Source organism: Dama dama, chromosome 20, assembly GCF_033118175.1.
Source record: "Dama dama isolate Ldn47 chromosome 20, ASM3311817v1, whole genome shotgun sequence".
In the NCBI taxonomy this organism is placed as follows: Eukaryota; Metazoa; Chordata; class Mammalia; order Artiodactyla; family Cervidae; genus Dama; species Dama dama.
Genome location: NC_083700.1, coordinates 96,158,369 through 96,175,516, shown reverse-complemented (window position 1 = coordinate 96,175,516; position 17,148 = coordinate 96,158,369). Strand labels below are relative to the sequence as shown.

The 17,148-nt window shown below is 46.7% G+C and overlaps 1 pseudogene; it reads right to left on the bottom strand.

Moving 5' to 3' along the window:
* Window positions 1–653: 653 nt before the first annotated feature.
* Window positions 654–15,297, bottom strand: LOC133040327 (cytochrome P450 4A11-like; annotated as a pseudogene).
* Between the last annotated feature and the right edge of the window lie 1,851 nt (window positions 15,298–17,148).

Genomic DNA, 17,148 nt, shown 5'->3' with positions numbered 1-17,148 from the left:
TTCCCAAACCCCAGAACAAGCCTATTTTATCTGAACTGCCCAGATGAATCACAAGTCCTGCTGAAAGAGAAGGTTACGTGAAGACAGAAGCAGAGGGACATTTGAAGATGCCACTAGATTTGAATGTGGAGGAGGGCCCAGGAGCCAAGGAATGCAAGGATTGCAACTCTAGATGTGAAAATGGCAAAATGTGCAATCCTAACCGAGGTCTCTGGATAGGGGATCTGCCATCATCTTGGTTGTGTCCAGGGAAACCCATTTCTGACTTCTCACTCCAGACCCATCAAAGGATAATTTTGTGTTGTTCTAAGTCCCTAAGGCAGAGGCAAATTATTTTAGCATCAAAACAGAAGTGAATACAGGGACAGACAGGCAGGCAGAAGGGAAGAAACACAGGAGAGAATAGACATACTAGAGGAGAGCAGGCAATCAGGATCAGGTGGACAGTGAGAGATACAGGGGGTCAGAGACAGATGGAGAGATAAGCAGACAGGGAGCCTGGAGAAAGGTGAGAGGAGAAGGGCAGAAAGTCTGCTGCTGGGCAGGAGGCAGGAGATGAGGCAAGCTGGCAGGAGGGCAGATAGAAGCAGGAAGTGGGCAAAAGGCAAGGACAGGAGAGAATGACAGCAAGACAGGACGGCAGACCGGGGCCCTCAGAGCTTGTCCTTGTCCCCACCTGGATCAGACAGCTTCCTGAGCTGCAAGTGGATTCCATTTTTGGATTTCAGCACCATGACTGGAGTGGGCACAGGGACCCTGGAGGGATCCGGTGACAGCTCAAAACGAAGCAAGGTCAGGGTCACGGCCACCTTCAACTCATTCGTGGCAAAGTGCTTCCTGATGCAATTCCTGGGTTGGGAGATAAAAAGGAAGCAAGCAGAGGCTTCTAACCCCTGCTGAGAACAGGGATTCAGGGCTATTCTCCACGTGGCCCAGCCCTGATCCCTTCCTTACTCATCACACTGAACTTGCCCAGCCAAGCCTTGGGCCAAACTCTTCCCCCTGACCTGTGACAAAGCCCACCTCTCTAAGGACTATCTCCTACCTCCTACTTCTGCTCTCAGCAGGAAACCTGTAAGGAAGCATCAGTGCTGTAAGCCACAGAGTCAAGTCAAATGGATCAAAATGTGAACTCGTACTTTATTCATTCGTCCATAGGCAATTCCTGGTTTCAGGTCAGGCCAGGGCACTGTAGGGGGCAGGGGTCCTGAGACACCCTCTTGGGACCTTACCACCTATGGTGGAAAAACAGCCTGTTCAGTCCCAAGAGATGGCAAGACAGGGTTGTGCAAGGAATCAGAATGGTGACAGGGAGGCTTCCTAGAGAGGACAAGGGTTAATGACTCTGAACCTGCTCTAACCATTTGCCTCCCAATTAATGGTCTGACTTCTTGTCTCCCTTCAGCTCCTCAGTCAATCTACCTTTGGAACTTTCCCATTCTAATCCAGAAATGACCCTCCTAACCATCCCTTGGGCTCCTCATCTGGCCTTTTCAGCCTCCATCCCTTCCCTCCCTCTAAAGCCACAGTACTCCAGGCCTGCTATAATCCCTATCACAGGGAGGACACATCCCAGTACCTCAGCTGCATCACAGCCCTCTCTGGATTGTTCCTCAATCACTTGGACTCTGTCCAGCTCCTCTTCCTGGCTCAGTTCCTTTTGAGGTCCTCTCCCCACACCTCTGCCATCCTCATGCTCAAGGCTCAATTCAGTGACCACCACCCTCACCCCCTCTTCCCACTCTGGACCCTCAAGGCATCATGGGTGTTAACTCAAGGACACATCACATCCAGTGCCCAGCACAGTGCCGGATCATGGATCCTTCCACAGTCTGCTCAATGAATGAATTAGTGAAAGAGTGGATGTGTGAATGATGTCTGTCTTGAGTAGACATGTTGATATGTTGACAGTGAGCCCTGAGGGAGGAAAGCATTATCAAGTCTGTGTTTCCATCTCCTAGCACAGATCTTGGCATACAGAGACATGCTTAATACTTACTTTCATATTTAAAAATTAACTGAATTGAAAACAACCCACATGGAATGAGAGTACAATAAATATTCAGTGTGACCTAGGAATCAAACCGCCTAGTTCCTCCTGTCCTCTAGTAGGAGCTGCATGATGTGCAGCCATGTCTACAAGGAATGACTGGACCTTGGTGTAAACTAAATCCTAGAACCAATTTAGAATGACAATTTGCTTCAAACCTGTTTTGCAAAGGTTGATTCACCAACTGAAAATTTTCTAGGACTGTAGAGTCAGAAAAACCTGTTTCTACTAAGTTACAAAATCACTGAAATTATGACCCCATGGACTGTATGTAGCCCACCAGTTCATGGGATTCTCCAGGCAAGAATATTGGAGTGAGTTCCTTTTCCTTCTCCAGGGGATGTTCCCAACCCAGGGATCAAACTCAGGTCTCCCGAATTGCAAGCAGACTCTTTACCAACTGACCCACCAGGGAAACCTAACTTTCTGTAGCCTTTAAGATTTTCACAGCAATCATTTAGGAGTGTATCATCCAGGTTAACATCTATTTCAAGGGTGCTTTCTACTTTACATGCAAGGGATTTTCAAATGCATCTGTCAAATACAAAGAAGTTTTCCCCCTGTAGGGAAAGAGCAAATAAACCAAGATGGTGTGGTCAGGCCCTCTCGCCCTGTGGCCTCTTGCTCTTGGGCCACAGTTTGTAAATAATGATTATGTAACAGCTGAGATCACGTATAGCACTGCATTCACACTTCACATGGTACTCGCTTGGACTGGGGCTACTTTTGTCATATACGCTCCACTTGGAAAGGCCCTAGGGGTGGTGTGTGGTACACGTTAATGAGTTTCACCACAAAAATCCTGGCTCCTGCTGCATTGGGGCTACATTGGAGCGACATCATGGTTATGTTATATGAGGTTATGTTCTGGCTGTGTTCTGGCTGCCTTATGGTTATGTTATGACTGCTGCTACAGCTGCTGCCTCAGCGAGGAGACAGGCAGTGTTATGGCGGCCTTGCCAGCCAGGAGAGAATAAAAGTGTCTGCAGTTCCTATGGCTCCTCCAGTCTTCTTCCAGCCTCTTAGCTCATGCCTTGCCTACCCTGGGTTCAGCAAACAAATGTGCACAGTGTGAACAGCAAGACAGTTGGCGTCATGAGCAGGATCAGCAATACACTCCCCAAAGCAGACTTTATTGTCCTCCACTTTATGCTTTTTCTTGTTAACATTAGACTCTGTAGAATCTGGGACTATGTATATAACCTCTGCTATTATATAAAGAATTTTGGCAACAGGAAAATATGTCATGGTTATATTAATACACAGTCAAAACTATCGGAGGTACTGCAGAAATAGAGAACACACTCATGACCGTGAAACTTTCTTCAAATGACAACTGTTTAGTTCAGTTCAGTTCAGTTACTCAGTTGTGTCCGACTCTTTGCGACCCCATGAACTGCAGCACGCCAGTCCTCCCTGTCGATCACAAACTCCCGGAGTTTACTCAGACTCATGCCCATCGAGTCAGTGATGCCATCCAGCCACTTCATCCTCTGTCATCCCCTCCTCCTCCTGCCCCCAATCCCTCCCAGCATCAGGGTCTTTTCCATTGAGTCAACTCTTCGCCTGAGGTGGCCAAAGTACTGGAGTTTCAGCTTCAGCATCAGTCCTTCTAATGAACACCCAGGACTGATCTTTAGGATGGACTGGTTGGATCTCCTTGCAGTCTGAGGGACTCTCAAGAGTCTTCTCCAACACCATAGATCAAAAGTATCTATTTTTCGGTGCTCAGCTTTCTTTACAGTCTAACTCTCACATCCATACATGACCATTGGGAAAACCATAGCCTTGACCAGACAGACTTTTGTTGGCAAAGTAATGTCTCTGTTTTTTAATATGCTATCTAGGTTGGTCATAACTTTCCTTCCAAGGAGTAAGCATCTTTTAATTTCATGGCTGCAATCACCATCCGCAGTGATTTTGGAGCCCCCAAAAATAAAATCTGACACTATTTCCACTGTCTCCCCATCTATTTCCCCTGAGGTGATGGGACCAGATGCCATGATCTTAGTTTTCTGAATGTTGAGCTTTAAGCCAACTTTTTCACTCTCCTCTTTCACTTTCATCAAGAGGCTTTTTAGTTCCTCTTCACTCTGTGCCATAAGGGTGGTGTCATCTGCATATCTGAGGTTATTGATATTTCTCCCAGCAATCTTGATTCCAGCTTGTGCTTCTTCCAGCCCAGCGTTTCTCATGATGTACTCTGCATATAAGTTAAATAAGCAGGGTGACAACATACAGCCTTGACGTACTCCTTTTCCTATTTGGAACCAGTCTGTTGTACCACGTCCAGTTCTAACTGTTGCTTCCTGACCTGCATACAGGCTTCTCAAGAGGCAGATCAGGTGGTCTGGTATTCCCATCTCTTTCAGAATTTTCCAGTTTATTGTGATCCACACAGTTGAAGGCTTTGGCGTAGTCAATAAAGCAGAAATAGATGTTTTTCTGGAACTCTCTTGCTTTTTCAATGATCCAGTGGATGTTGGCAATTTGATCTCTGGTTCCTCTGCCTTTTCTAAAACCAGCTTGAACATCTGGAAATTCACGGTTCACGTATTGCTCAAGCCTGGCTTGGAGAATTTTGATCCTATACATGGAAGGTAGCTGAAGTTCCAAACCCATGCAAACATGACAGATATTGTGAGGGGGGCTTGGTGAATTAAACAGAAAGGCAGTTTGCCAACTAGGAATGTAGGAACAGAGAAAATCATCTTATAAGTTGGCTGAAATTGTGCCAACCAAATGTGTAGTTTAACGCTCATGAAAACTTCTAGTGCTAAAAAGTCATACTCCTAAAGTGAGGAAAACTCCGGATACATTGGATTGGCCACTGACATGGAAATGAGGCCAATTGTTGTGGACATCAGGAGGTCAACGTCATTGTGGAGGGCCCTTGAAGGTTTTCTTATACACGGAGACCCTGGCCTCCTTCTCAGCACATCAACATACAAAAACGGAACTGCATGCTCCACATATGAATGTAGACAGTCACACATATCAGGTAGCAACCAGTGACACCTGCTTCCCCAAGTACAGAGGCCTCACCTGGGTCCTCCTGAGAAGGGCAGGAAGGCATGGCTGTGTCCAAGATGGGTCAAAGATCTGCAGAGAGAGCACCGGGGCCGGGACATGTAGGGTCAAACTCCTAGCATCAGTCTACTAGGGGACAAGAATCTCAGAGCAGGAGCCGGAGAACAGGTTGTTATGGAGAGAGCATCCCATGCCCTCCTCCCACCACCATCGTACCTCTGGGTTTGGCCACACCTTTGGGTTGTGATGAAGCCCATAAAAGGAGAGGGAGGACAATTCCTGTGGGGCAGAAAGTAGAGAGAGAAGCCTGGTGGTCCCATGGTACAGGGGATGTGTGTGTTCACAAACATCCTGGGAGCCACCATGGGAGCACCCTCCTTCACTCTGAATGAAATGATGCTCTTGAACACGGGTGGGTGGGGCATGGCAAAGCACATGAGCACTGATTAAGATTAGATGACCAGGGCTCAGGATTGAGAAGCAAAAGAACTGCAAGTTTACACTTAGGAGCAGTCGAGTGACAATTCACATTTATCAAGTGTCATTATGACTCTGGGGAATATGCAGTAACTCATTTAATCCTCACACAGCCCTCAAGGCAAGCACTTCTATACCTACAAGCAAATGAAGCACCTGAGTCTCAGAGGGGTTAAGGGTTGGGTCTGTGATCCCACAGCTAGGAGGGAGTAGGGCTGGGATTCAGACCCACTGGGAGGTGAGTTAGTGGGTGGCCCCCAGCCATGGCAGGGCTCTCAGATACATGATCAGCTGTTCTCTGCCATCTACTAGGGGGCACCTCAGAGACCAGACCAACTGACCCATGACAGTGCAGTCTTTGAGCTCCCTCCTTTACTTAGACCCCCATATGAAAGAACCATGCCTCCCCCTTTGCTTTTCTCTTAAGCCTTCGTGTTTCAAGGAATTAGAATTTTAGGCTCCATCATATGATCATACAGAAGGGTCAACATTTGTTTACTGAGCTTTTGTTGCATTCAAGTTCTGCATCAATTATTTTTTTTCAATTGGAGATTAATTGATTTACAGTGTTGTGTTGATTTCTGCTATACAACAATGAAAATAGTGCACAATTACATACACATTTCATAGCAAATAGATGGGGAAACAGTGGAAACAGTGACAGACTTTATTTTGGGGGGCTCGAAAATCACTGCAGATGGTGATTGCAGCCATTAAATTAAAAGATGCTTACTCCTTGAAAGGAAAGTTATGACCAAACTAGACAGCATATTAAAAGCAGAGACATTACTTTGCCAGCAAAGGTCCATCTAGTCAAAGCTATGGTTTTTCCAGTAGTCATGTATGGATGTGAGAGTCAGACAATAAAGAAAGCTGAGCACTGAAGAATTCACACTTTTGAACTGTGGTGTTGGAGAAGACTCTTGAGAGTCCCTTGGACTTGCAAGGAGATCCAACCAGTCCATCCTAAAGGAAATAAGTCCTGAATATTAATTGGAAGGACTGATGCTGAAGCTAAAACTCCAATACTTGGGCCACCTGATTCGAAGAACTGACTCATTAGAAAAGACCCTGATGCTGGGAAAGATTGAAGGTGGGAGGAGAAGGGGACGACAGAGGATAAGATGGTTGGATGGCATCACCGACTCAATGGTCTTGAGTCTAGGTAAACTCCAGGAGTTGGTGATGGACAGGGAGGCTTGGTGTGCTGCAGTCCATGGGGTTGCAAAGAGTCAGACATGACTGAGCAACTGAACTGAACTGAATTGGACATACATACATATATATAGGTATATATACATATATATATATATATATATATATACACACACACACACACACACACACGTACATATATATGTGGAAGAAAATGGCAACCCACTCCAGTATTCTTGCCTGGGAAATGCTATGGACAGTGGAGCCTTGTGGGCTACAGTCTATGGGGTTGCAAAAGAGTCAGACACAACTCAGCGACTAAACAACTATATACATATCCCCTGCATATTGAATCTCACTCCACCTTTGCATTCCACCCCTCTAGATCATCTCAGAGCAACAGGCTGGGCTCTCTGTTATATAGTAGCTTTCCACTAGCTACATATTAATATTTTACACATAATGATGTGTATGTCAACACTACTTTCTCAATTTGTCCTATCCTCTCCTTTCCACCTGTGTCCACAGGTCCATTCTCTATGTCTGAATCTTCATTCCTTCTCTGCAAATCGGTTCATCAGTACTATTTTTCTAGATTCTCTCTGTGTGTGTATGTGTGTGTGTGTTTCAATATTTGTTTTTCTCTTTCTGAGTTACTTCACTCTGTGTAACAGGCTGTAGGTTCATCCATCTCACCGTAACTGAATCAGTTTCATTCTGTTTTATGACTGAGTAATATTCCATTGTGTATACGGATCACATCTTCATTACCCATTCATCTGCCAGTGGACACCTAGGCTGCTTCCATGTCCTGGCTGTTGTAAATAATGCTGCAATGAACATTGGGGTACATGTCCTTTTTGAATTCTGGTTTTCTCAGGTTATATTCCCAGTTGTGGATGGTTGGATATATGGTAGTATTATTTGTAGGTTTTTAAGGGAAAGTGTTTTTCAAAACTCATTCAAACTACACAGTAAATATTATCTTCAGGCAGACAAGAGCTAGAATCTCCCGGAACTGGGAATGCACATGTGGATTTCTACTACATGGTCCTACAGAATGCTTAGCTGAGTGGTGAGGTGAAATTCATAACTGCAGGTAAGGAGCATCCATCACGGAAGGTAATGGGCTTGCTGAACTCTCTGCCAATGACTGGTACTGGTGGATAGGGTCTCAGTGCCTCTTTGATGCACATGGTGGTGTAGGGCATCTGGTCCAGATGGTCCCCAAAAGGAAGCCCATCTGAGGGCAGGCAGGACTGGACAACCAGGGATTCTCTCTAACTCATATGGGACAGGGTTCTTCTATCTCCTGGACACTCACCAGGTGATGGAGGCACCATCCCCCAGGAGGCTTCGGATCTCTTCCTGGCACCTCTGCTGATGCTTGGGGTGGGAGGCCAGAGTATAGAGGATCTAGGAGATGCCACTGGCTGTGGTGTCATGATCCTTGAACATGAATGTGTCCACCTCAACATGGAGGTCCTTGTCAGACAAGCTGCTTCCATTCTCCATCTGTGGAGGCAGGGCCAAATGCAGGGTCTGCCCTTCCTGTGTGCTTCTGCCCAAAGGCTCAGGCCTCTCCTGCCCGCACTTACTCTGGCAAAGAGGAGGATGTCCAGGAAGTCCAAGTGCCTCCTGCTCCTCACCTTCTCCAGCTCTCCCTCCTTCTGCAGGTGGACCTTCCTCTCCTTGATCACCGCGTCTGTCCCAGAACAGTGGTTCCCAGTCAGAGCTGAGGACTCTGGGGGCCCAGATACAGCACCCACCATAGCCCCATCTGCCCCATCAGACCCAATCTGGGTGCCAGGTGGATGTGGGTGAGGGTGGGATTGGGTGAGCATATCAGGACTGAGAGCTCCAGCGTAATCTACTCCAGATGAGAATCCCTGCAGTAACATAGCCCATGGAGGCTCTGTCTGAATGCTGCTAGGAGGGGGTCTCACTCAGTCATCACCAATGTGGTGACTCCTGTAACTCCCTGTTCAACACCTGACACCCCAACCTCTGGGTTCCCCGTCCCTGCAGCAGGCAAGTGTGAGTCAGCTCCTGAAGAGGAAGCAGGAGTCTGGGCTCTGCCTGAAGGATCAAGGCCAGGCCCTTTCACATGAACCTGGTGAAGGAACTGCCCACAAGAAGGAGGGGATCCTGTGTTGATGGGTGAGGTGGCAGGCCTGGTGGTTCCAGCATCTTTCAGGGATCAGCCTGTAGATGAGGCCGTTCTGGTGGAGAGCATTCCCCAGTTGGGAAAAAATCAGATGACCGAGGTCCCTGATGGCCTGGATATAGGACTGGAAGTTCCTAAAGGGAGAGGATGCGAAAGAGATTGGAGTTGAGGGAGCCTCTGACCTGGGGAAGTCACTCAGTTGTGACCCCATGGGCTGTAGTTTATCAGGATCCTCTGTCCATGGAATTTTCCAAGCAAGCATACTGGAGTGGGTTGCCATTTCCTTCTCCAAGGGTTCTTGCCGACCTGGGGATCAAACCCATCTCCTACATTGGAGGCAGACGCTTTACCATTGGAGCCACCAGGGAAGCCCAAGAAAGTGAAGTCGATCAGTTGGGCTTCCTTGATAGCTCAGATGGTAAAGAATCTGCCTGCAATTCAGGAGACCTCAGTTAGATTCCTGGGTTGGGAAGATCTGCTGGAGAAGGGAAAGGCTATCCACTCCAATATTTCTGGGTTTCCCTTGTGGCTCAGCTGGTAAAGAATCTGCCTATAATGCAGGAGACCTGGGTTCAACCCCCGGTTTGGGAAGATCCCCTGGAGAAGGGAAAGGCTACCCACTCCAGTATTCTGGCCTGGAGAATTCCATGGGCTATATAGTTTATGAGGTTGCAAAGAGTAGGACACAATTGGGCAATTTTCACCTTCTGACCTGGAGAGGGAGTGGGGCTCTGGGTGGATGATTCCTGAATCAGAGGGGACAGGCAGCACTGAGGCATTGTCATTTCTGCCTCATTGTCCTGTAGCCCCTTATCCTGGAGTCCTTTACAAGTGTCCTGAGGGTCCAGGCTTCTCCCTGTGCAGGAATCAGGGACCTGTGACTGAGTCAAGGATGGCCTGGGTGGAATTTGACAGTGGTACATGTCTCTCTGCAGAACGTTACTGTTTATGCTGAGAAACATCCACTCTGCCCTTATGCCTCTCAGGTAAGTGCTTCCCAGCTGGTGAGAACAGGACCCTGACCTGGAAGAGCTATCATTGACCTGTCTGTCCGGACGCTTCCCTCATGGCTGAAGGCGCATTTCATGATGGTGCCCAGGGTCATCAAGGAGACATGTCCAAAGATCTCCAGATGTGAGTCCTGGCGATGAGCTTCTCCCACTTATCCTGTGGAGGGAGGAGGTACTGACCATGCTCTGCTCCCCTAGAAGACTTGTGCTGCCAAGGCTAGGCTTTCTTCCTGTCTCTACATCTTCAGATGAGATTTCCTCATTTTCTAAGCAGACATATTTTAGCAATTTAGTGCTGTAAGACACATAAATAATGTGATGCCTATTTCTTTGAACCTTTACTATATAATAGTTACATTCTCTTCTAATATCTTAATTAATCCTGAATTTTAAGAATAATTTATGATAATACCCCATATGGGGCAGAACAGAAAGCATAGTTTCTCAGGAGACAAAGAGAAAAACTTTTGTGTCCTGAGATCAGAACTGGACAGGTGATGTCCAGCATGAACAAGCAAATATTTCAAGGCAAGGAAAAGCTAAAGTGGCTCTAATGGGGCTTCTATAAGGGGCATGAACTGCTCAATACCTTTCATTCATTTAATGTTGCCTAAGACCAGGTGGTACCTCTGCCAGATCAGAAGTGATGTTTGTGAAGACCCAGCTCTGTGAGGGTAGACCTGGACTCATTCCCTCCCATAAGTGGCTCAGTGATGTGCAGAAGCCATGGAACTGAGGACAGAGCCCACCTGAGTGACATCCTGGGTTATCCACTCTGCCACCAAAGCTGCCATGTGTTCAGGCCAGCCAGGGCCAGTTTGCACTAAACTCCTTGATCTACTCCCCTGTGTTCAAACATGGAGGTGGGAGAAGAGTGGACACTGAATACACCATGGCCCTGATTTCTCTTGGTGAGGAGAAAATTACGGATCCAAGCTGGTGCCTAGATGTTACTCTCTCCCACTTAGTTTCAATGAATGCTGTCTTATACTAATGCATCATTCTGTGGGGCTCTATTCAATGGATGTCTGAGGGACATAAGTGTCTGATAGTGGACTTTGTCAGCTGTGCTGGATTCTGGTGCATATGGTGACAAGGGATGGACTCACCAGCATCACTCAGACAGAGTCAGCCATGAGTCCCACGAAGGGCTTCAGGATGTCATAGTGAAAGGCTGGGGTCAGCATCCGCCAGTGCTGTAACCATGTCTGCCCCTCCAACAGCAGCAAACCTTTCCCTGAACCACAGATGGGTGTGTATGGGCATCGGGGAGACTAGGGCCATCTTGGGAAGAACCAAGGGTGTCAGGAGAAATCTCCTCATGGGCAAGGTTCAGCGAGGCCAGTACACTTCAGGGATGTGAATTTCCAACATGTCTGTCTATAGCATGTGATTATGACAGCAGTGAGATAGAGGTCTAGAAATGGGGGGCAGGTAATTGAAGGACTCAACGAAAAGTCAGGCTGGGAACAATAGAAATGACTGAGTAGTGATGAATAAGAGGCTGATCTTCAGGAAGGCTATAGCATCGTTACAAAAGCTGATGGTTTTATTAGAAGAAGAGAAATGAGGTTTGATTGAGAGATGAGGGTGCCGGGCACCTGTTGTTCTTCATTTACACAAAGAGTCTGCTCTTGGTTAACCTAAATGGTGTGTGGTCAGCAGTTGTATTTAAATGTACTTACCAATCCAGGGCTTCAGGTATCTGTAGGCAATATGAGCCTTTGGGTCTGAAAAGGAAGGAAGGAACGTGGATGGAGTGAAATACAGCATACAACCTCCAGAGCAACTGATGTTTAGACCATGTAGTCCCTTCCTTTCCTGGTGCTTGCCAGATGGCAGTCTGTCTGAAGCCACCACACCCTTGCCTCCCATCTCTGACTCTCTCTCTGTCCTGATAGTCACTGTGGTCCCAGGAAGGCAGACTCAGTATTCCAGAGCAGAACACCCACAGGACTAAGATGGTGAATTGCCCTGAAACATAAACTCTGTTCAGTGCCAGAGAATAAGACAGAACCTGTGTTTTTTCAATAATCTGTGGTAGTCTGGCCATCTCATGACCCAGGAGAGGCATTAGTGAAGAGGTGCCCAACCTAGATCAGTGCCCTGCCAGGATCACTCTGGATCCACCAGCAGAACTACGAGTTTAGAACTATTTCTTCTGGAATCTCACGGAATCTCATCCAAACTTGCAGGCTGTCTACAATCATCCTAAGATCAGATTCTGTCCTATGTTGGGTAGAGGTATGGGCCAACACTGTAAGCTGCCTACGGAAACTTACATCAAGTGGATAGAGAATTGTCTTCCAGATCTGAGATCATCTCAGTTTGGTTGTCAGATGAAAAAAAGTAAGACACAAAAGAGAAACCAGCCCCACTCAGGTGTTTAAGCATGTTTAAGTCTGGCTTGTGGTTCTGGAGGGTGTTTGGAGGAGTTTAGGCCTTGGTGTCTGATATGCCAGTGTCTTGTGGAATTTCACACCCGGGGGCATGTACTCAAATGGAAGATTGTCTCCTGCTGAGAGTGTCCCTCTCACCTGCTCTCCCCGGACCATCTTCATGTAGTCAGGGTTGTAGAGCAATACAAAGGCTCTTGTGCCCCACAGCCAGTGAACACAGGCCCTTAGGTATTTCTCTACCCTTTTCAGTAGGATTGGCAGCTCACTCTCCTCTTGGAACTGTCACCAAGGGAAACACAAGTCAATAATGTCTTTCTTTTAGTTCTGGAGCTGGTGTGGGGGTTAAGGTCTGAAAGGGGACCAGGTGATCACTCTGGATCCATCAGCAGAACTAAGTTTAGAACTATTTCTTCTGACCTGGTAGCTCATCCAAATTTGCAGACTGCTACCACTATCCTAAGATTGGATTTGTCCTATGTTGGGTAGAGTTACAGGCCAACACTACAAACTGCCTATGGAAACTTACATCAAGGACAACTCCTTGATTTATGAAACTTTTGGAAATAATTTGTACATAGTGACATGACTGCTTGAGCAATTTATGATAATTTGTATCATTTGGTAAGCAGTTTTGTCATATAACTTGGTTTATTTAGAGAATAAATGGGTATCTTAGGAATTGAATTTATATGTTGATTTCATTTTGCCATGATGATCGTTATATATGTTTAATATCATCCCAGCATACATGTTAATGTTTCTTAGTATGAAAGAGTCTTTGGAATGTATATGGCTAATGGAAAAATTAAATACCACGTTGTGTGTATATATTATTGTTTTTCATATTGTGTGTGTGCCCAGTTGTAGGACAAATTTTGAGTGTACACATATGTAAATGGTATTGCAATAAGATTTTGATATATGGAGTTTTCATCTCATTTTCATTGACTGTCAGAAACTTTTGTGCACTTCCTGTCTTGTAGTGGAATCTTTGCAGACTCCTGAGTGTGGACCGCAAAGGCCTTTCCTTTCGGACTTTACCCTCTCTCCTCTTGCCCTGACAGGATGGCGATTCCACAGGACCCATTGCTCTGCCCCCAAGATGCTGCTGCTTGCGCTACCCGCACTGGCTCCACCTGCTCATCTTCCAGGTCTTTACTCATATTCTTCCCTCTACCTGGTGGCCTGTCCTCTATGCCACAACTGCAAAAAGCAACTGCCTCTCCTCAACTTTGGAGACTCAATTTGTTTTGCCACCTCTGGATTTCTCATCAACACTTGATTAGAAAAGTGTTCCATGTAGTCAAATCTTTATTTTAGTGACTTCTGTGTGACTCAGATCAAGCCTCTGTACTTTGGTATCTGATCTCTGCCTGCATTCTTCTACCAACAAGACTCACCAGCTCTGAGGCAACTTGTCTACTCTGGGTCACATTCCTTCACTGAGCTTGTGTTTTTACTTGAGCTTGAGCATTTACTCTGTGCCAACATGGATTTAAGGCGCTGAACTGGGATGCTGCTCTAGATGCTCATCTGTTTGGACCCTGCAGGGTAGGAGAGGTGACTGAGAGATCAAGGGGCCATAACAGGAGGGCGTCATGAAAGTGTGATGGGGGGAAGACAAAGTCCATGGGGAAGCTTTGGGGAAGGGGCCTAACAAAGACCTGGATATTAGAAAGCTCTTTGTCCTGCACTTGCTCATTATTTGACTCATAATTTACCAAGATGCTTTCAGGATAGAAAGATGAACCAGAGGCAGGCTTTCCAAAAGAAGCTTGTAGCTATGATCTTGCAGAGAGAAAGAGCTGAATCCAGTTACCACTGACTAGTGAGAAGGACATCCAAGGGAAAAAGAGTGTCCTCCCCTCTCCTGGGAGACCCAGGATGAAAATGACTTGGGCCTGGGGCTTGTGAGAAAGTCATGTGAGGAATGAGATCATTGCAGGGAGAAGGCACATGGGAGCCAAGTCTCAGAGGCTGGAATGCACAGGCTGGGGGGGAGGACCTTGAGTGACCTGGGGTGCAGGAGATTAGGAAAGAGAGGGGAGAGAGACCATGCTGGGTCATGGTCTCATGGGCTGGCTGGGCCAGCCCGCCTGGGGCTTGGGCTGCTTCTAGTTCTTGTCCTTGTCTCCACTCTGCTCTAATCGTGCTGCAGAGAAAGAGAGACCTCAGCTCTCTGCTACCTGTGATTATCTCCTAAAATTTGTTTAAGCCACAGACTCTTGGTGAGCCATTTCCACGTAGCCCCTGACTTTGCCCTGAGCTCCCCCATCCCCAGGCTAGTGGTGCCAGTGCTGGGCAGGCAGGTGCTGCCCTCCCAACCTGCAAGCTTCTCCTTTCCCTCTTTCCTGTCCCTCCATACAATGGACTGACTCCGCTCTGTGCAGGCTCTGTTTTGGGTGCTGAGGGTGAGGAGGATTACAGACTCAGTTCCAAGAGCTCATAGTCCAGAGAGAGGACTCCAAACAGGCAGCTCTCCTCACCTGGCCCCATCATGGGAACTTCGCTCCTGTGTGTGGCCTCTGGTGTGGGTTTCTGGCACTGACCTTATGGGACTAGAAAATCCCTTAGTCTGAATGAACCAAGCCAGTTTGTCTCCACACCTGACATAACCCAACCCAGCAGGTAAGCCTCTTTTCCTGTGACTTGACACCTTCTTAGATTCTGTTGTCTCCACACACAGTGAACCCACAGGGCTGATCCATCAGATTAGACATCTGTGCTCTCAGGCAAGCACAGGGCCAGGTATGAACTTGCTGAGTGTGACCATGCTCTAGCTCTCCGGCCCTCCCGATCCTCACACTCCCCCATCCAGCTCCATCTTACCTCCCGCTTGTGTCCATAGAACCAGTGGGAAGGAGGAGACGGGAAGTGATGAAAGGCTTTGAGCAGGTAGAGCTGTGCCACCTTGAGCAGAAGCAGAACCAGGCTGAGCAGGGAGACCACCTGCAGGAGCCCAGAGACCCCGCCCAGGGCTCTGGAGGGGCTCAGTGCAGAGACACTCATGGTGCAGTGGCTTCTGGATCACTGACTGCCCCTGACTGTGGCTGACCTCCCCTGAGCACCCAGGCTGATCTGGGAGGATCTCCCTGCCCACCTGGGGGAGGGTGAAGGTGAAGGCAGAACTCAGACCTGGGTCTGCAGAACTGTTGTTGTTGTTTTTAATTTAAACCAATTTCTCTTTTGTTCCAAAATGTAAGTATTATAAAGAGAAGATAATATTTATAACTTGAACTAGGAGTTTGGGTTGTTCCAGAATCCTGCAAACTATCACATGCTTACATTTTTTAAACCTCTAGACAGTTTTAAATGAAACAGAAAGGTAAATGTTTTTTTAAAGATTCCTGATGGCTGAGTCCCTTAGCTGTTCACCTGAAAGTAACACACATTGTTCATTGACTGTTCTGTTCAGTTCAGTTCAGTTCAGTCGCTCAGTCGTGTCTGACTCTTTGTGACCCCATGAATTGCAGCAGGCCAGGCCTCCCTGTCCATCACAAACTCCCCGAGTCCACACAAACCCATGTCCATCAAGTCAGTGATGACATCCAACCATCTCATCCTCTGTCGTCCCCTTCTCCTCCTGCCCCCAATCCCTCCCAGCATCAGGGTCTTTTCCAATGAGTCAACTCTTTGCATCAGGTGGCCAAAGTATTGGAGTTTCAGCTTCAGCATCAGTCCTTCCAATGAACACCCAGGACTGATCTCCTTTAGGATGGACTGGTTGGATCTCCTTGCAGTCCAAGGGACTCTCAAGAGTCTTCTCCAACACCACAGTTCAAAAGCATCAATTTTTCAGTGCTCAGCTTTCTTCACACTCCAACGTTCACATCCATACATGACCACTGGAAAAACCATAGCCTTGACCAGACGGACCTTTGTTGGCAAAGTAATGTCTCTGCTTTTTAATATTGACTGTATGCCAATACAAAATTGGGCTGCTGGCTCAGAGGGTAAAGAGTCTGCCTGCAATTTAGGAGACCCAGATTTGATCCCTGGGTCAGGAAGATCCCCTAAAGAATGGAATAGCAACCTACTCCAGTATTCCTGCCTGGAGAATTCCATGGGCAGAAGAGCCTGGCATATTCCAGTCATAGCGTTGCAAAGAGTTGGACCCAGCTGAGTGACTAACACTTTCTTTTCAATAGAAAATACAAAGACTAAAAAAATAAAATAAAAATAAAACCATGCAGATAAAAAATAAAGCTTCCTTGGATAGCTTATCCCTTTATTATCTTATTTAGCAGTGTGATATTGCACAGACCAGTGTTTAATTCTGTAGTATCAAATAACCTTGAAGTACCCCACTTGACCACATGAATCATTTTTATTTATCCAATGCAACTGAAAATTTCAAACACTCCCTCCTATTTTTAACCCTACAGTAGGTTAATGCATACTGAGGTTAAGGATGCTCATGTATTTTTTAAGTTTTCAGTGACTTGTCTATGTGAATACCTTTATTTTCCATCTTAAGAAATGAGAGAATATAAATTTGAAATACAGTGAAAGATGGCCACTACTGAAATATGGCAGTCTTAGTTTAAAATAAAAAAGCCTTGGGCTTGTGTAATTAATGTTTAGAGAAATTTTATTGGAAGAAATTTTAAGAGAAGTTGACGTGAAGACAGAAGCAGAGGGATGTTTGAAGATGCTGCTGGATTCATATAGAAAGGAGGGCCCAGAGCCAAGGAATGCAAGGATTGCAGTTCTAGATGCGGAAGAGGCAAAGAGCAGGGGTGCTGTCCTAGATCCTTGGAGTGAGGCACACCAACATTTTGGTTGTGTCCAGGGAAACCCATTTCACATTTCTGACTCCATAGCTGTCAGAGAATAACGGTGCTGTTCTAAGTCCCTACA